This window comes from Mixophyes fleayi, chromosome 12 (assembly GCF_038048845.1).
Source record: "Mixophyes fleayi isolate aMixFle1 chromosome 12, aMixFle1.hap1, whole genome shotgun sequence".
NCBI classification, from domain to species: domain Eukaryota; kingdom Metazoa; phylum Chordata; class Amphibia; order Anura; family Limnodynastidae; genus Mixophyes; species Mixophyes fleayi.
The window spans coordinates 31,521,808-31,526,258 of record NC_134413.1 but is presented as its reverse complement, the minus strand read 5'-3'; positions in this window follow the sequence as shown (position 1 = coordinate 31,526,258).

Below are 4,451 nucleotides of genomic sequence, written 5' to 3'. Positions count from 1 at the left end.
CTGCATAAAAGGACTTGAATTCTAAAACCGCTAAGAACTTGGGGAGATCATGTCTTGTCCTATACTTGAAGCAAAACGTTTCCTGTGCACTGTGTGCAAAAAAATGAATTCAAAAATAGTTTTTAAAAAATAGACAATGGGTCTTTCCCCAAATTTTTTATTCAATTATATATTTTTTTATTATTATTATTCTTTTGGTATATTGGGCAGGTTTCTTAGTGGGCCCTCTTTATTATACTGCTGGGGTTGAAAAGTTGCCACAATATTGTTAATTACCCCATTGCCCACCCAAGGATGGTTGTGAAAGACACAAGATTTGTAGCCCGAGGAATGGGGAGGCGCTGCCTTTTTTTGTAGGCCCCCATAGTGACACCAGCAAAGCGTTAACCTGCATGGGGCTGGTTGGCTGTCGCTATAGCAGGGACAGCCACTGCTTGTAGTCTCCCTGTGATAATGGGAACCAGATGACTATAGGAGCTGGTTGAAGATTTGGGGGATGGGTGCACCCTATCCATTTTGAAATTCTTTTTTTTTTTTTTTTTTTTTTTTAAGCAGTGTACATAGGTGTTGTTTTATATTATTTGTATTGGCCTTTAGCAGAGAAGCACATTTCTAAGTGCAATAAAAAGCTGCATACATACAAAAGTGACACATGCAATAAAAACAGTAAATTAGGCATAACCGAGCGATATTTTACAGTTTATTCAATTTAAAGCGGTAAGACATCTGACATGTACACTTATTGACAGCGCACCTCGTAATGTGTTTTCATACCTCTGTACATTCATCATCATCATCATCATCAGCAGCTATTTATATAGCACCACTAATTCCGCAACACTGTACATACAGAGAACTCTCTCACATCATTCCCTGTACATTGAGGTGCACTTTTGGTTTGTGGAGGCTTCTAAAAGAAGGTGTGCACTGGGCTGACTATCGAAGCATGTCGGTACAGAAACAGGTTATTTAACAGTGCCCTTTCTGTGCTCTTTGTAAATTACCTCCTATGAATGTGAGTTCACCATTTATTTAATTAAAGAGGTTGTCCAACTTCAGATGCCTGGAGTTTTGGGCATGTACATTAAGCAGCGTTGTACGGCGAATATCTTTCATATTCTCTACCCCATTGAAACTTCCACCTATATTCCCCCCACAGACACATACATGTCAGTAGCATTTAACCTATCAGTATGATCTGGACTCATGACCCAAGTCAGTATGTAACATAACCTAATCAACAAAAGCGAAACATTTATATATCTAATATTATTATATCTAAAGCTAGTAAAGACACTTATATTTGTCAAAGGTTATGCATTATTGAGCTAAATAACCAGAGAAATAAATGGAGTGTTGATACGCAATTAAATAAGTGCACCATTCCTCTGCAGCATAGCAACAAGAGACATGCTTTTCTACTCTCAGAGTGACTGGCAACCTGGCAGACTTGCATTGTACATATACACTATATATTGGTTGATTCATACACAGGGACAATGATGTCACAGTAAATGCTGTATTGTCAGCTTTTTGACCTGTAACAGATCCCATCGGGACACTGTCCTGGATCATGATGGACATATTGGGGCATATTCAATTGTCCGCGGTTTCCCCCACGGAAAAACTATTACCGGTATTACGGTAATAGTAAGCCAGATTTCAGCTCGCAGCTCCCTGAGCCGCGAGCTGAAATCCAGCCAGAAAAGTACCGTAATACCGGTATTTACGCGCACTATTACCATAATGACGGTAATAGTGCGCAGGGTGCGTTACTTTTGGCTGTAACACCAACAATTGAATATGCCCCCTTTAGTTAAAGGCCAATTACACCCAAAACTGAAAATTTGGTTTTAGGGTAGGGTAGAATATCCTTAGTAAGACCTGATCCCAGATGGTTATTTACCTGGGGTCGACATTCATACAATGCAGAAGGTCCCCTGACTGGCGCACACTTGGTGCTGCTTGCTCACTTTCACTTTTTTTACAGAATGTGACCACCAACAGCACACTGCCAGTGAGGGTGAGCTAGCAGCACTAGGCATGAACCAGTCATGGGTGGGACTGTTGGATCAAGAGAACGCCAGACCCCAGGAAAGTCATCCTCTGGATCTGCTTACTTGGATATTCCATTCAAACTGTATATACAAGAAGTTACCTTTAGGTGTAATCATGTCGGTTATCATGTTATTTTATATAGCGCAACCAATTTCACAGCGCTGTAGAAAAAATATTTGTCATTCACATCAGTCCCTGCCCCACAGAGCTTACAATCTACAGTATCATATATATTATTAATTTCAGTAATACTCAGCCATTGAGATATATACATTATATTCGTGTGAAATTGTGGCTTTACTTGCTCTGTAAAGTTTAAAGTGTAGTCAATAACCTCTTCCCCTGATATTAGTTTTTTGTTTAAAACCCCACTGTAATGCTATGGCTGTGGATTGCATGCTTTACGTTACATAAGAACCACCACCTACAAATGTATGTATCTATAGCAATCACTCAGCAATTTTGTGCGAGGCAAGATACATCTACCCAGATCTGATCATACCTTTTCCATGACATTTCCTTTCCATTACACCACTATGCCTTCCACTTTTACTTTGACACACTTACTCTGAATGTTTCTGTGCTGTGAAAGGTAATTCAGCAAGTAGCTGAACTACCAATCACAGAGCGGACTGCTTTAAATTGTGCACATTGTGCGTCCGACCCTCTCGTTGGACTGGCTTCATTAGCAAAGCGTTGGCTCTGCCTCCTATACCCAAAGTATGATGAAAGCTAATTAGTGATTGGCTATTATACCTAATAAAACATACATGTAAGCCTAAATTAGACCCAGATAACACTCTATCTAATAGTTCCAGTTTACAGAGCATATCCTTCACAACCTGTTCTCACCCCGAAGGTTCTCGTACATTTAAGACCAAGGGCTAGATTTACTAAGCTGCGGGTTTGAGAAAGTGGGGATGTTGCCTATAGCAACCAATCAGATTCTGGCTTTCATTTATTTATTACCTTCTACAAAATGACAGCTAGAATCTGATTGGTTGCTATAGGTAACATCTCCACTTCTTCAAACCCGCAGCTTAGTAAATCTAGCCCCAAGATGTAAAATAAACGTACTAAAAAAAAAATAGTAAAAAAAATCCATGATTAAAATAATTTATTTTGAACCCACTCACCAGCTCAGTATAACCACATCAGTCATTGTTTGTAAAGTTTACACTTTTTAACAAAGTATTACATTCTCATGAAAATATTCGGTTATCTCACACAAAATAATTACCACCCCAAAATTTTCTAAAGAGACTACAATTGGAGAATTGAAGAAAGTTAGGAATACTGAAACGATTGTTGGGCATTTGTATTGATATGTTTTCACTTATTTTCAAAATCAATGTTTTACTAGTGCTGATCTGTTCCTTTGAACACTGCTGAACTATACTTACCTTTTATTGACCTTGCACAGTCATTTTTTTTTTCTTATTTCCTTTATATACAGTGTATAAACGTCATTAGTTCTGTGCAATTAATCAAAAAAACTACCTTTTTTATCTGAAATTATTTTTGATATATAATATATTAAAATTATTTGTTAGACTGACTTGTCTCTCTGTTGTTCGTTTTTAAGGTGGATTAAAAAAGTGCTGATTCATTTCTTTTTCTTTTTTCTATTTGGTTACATTTACTTGGGTCTCCACTTTTATTTAGTAGATTACAGCGCCAGTGTTGTTGTTTTTTTTTGCATTTTTGGATCTGCAAGACCTTTCATCTACAATAAACTTTCTTAACAATTAACTATAGCCTTTATGTATAAAGTGCCAACATGATACGCAGTGCTATAAATTGACTTACTCCCGTTTACATAGATAATGTGGGTGAATTCACAATGTGCCTGCCCAGACACCAAACCTACTCAATTGCACTGAATTCATACATGCATCTGACACGTGGGCCCCCTTACCACTTGAAAAGCGGAAATCAAGAGGGAAGGGGCGGATTAATCTAGATCATGTACAGTAAGGACATGTTCACGCAGACGTGGCTACATCAAATGCTGTGTTTAGCATAAGTACGGATGTTTTCAGACACATCTTTTGCACCTGTTACAGGGCAGCAATACAAATTATTTGCTGTTTTAAAGGTATGTGAAAAGTTTGTTTTTGTTTACTACCTACCACGCTTGTGTCTCGGTAGCAAGAATGGAAAAACTGTACGCATTGAAAATGTATTTTCAATATACCTTAAAGTGATATTTATTTAGTTAGTTTAAAACAATGGATTAAGTTTTTTAAAAAAAATCTAAAGAATATGGAAACACTGAAAAAAGTTTTCTTTACATTTTTTTTAGTTTTTTAAATTTTATGTGGTTTGTTATTATAGTGTTACCATTTGTTGTTTTAATTTATGATTATATCAACGTCATGTGCATTCTGATT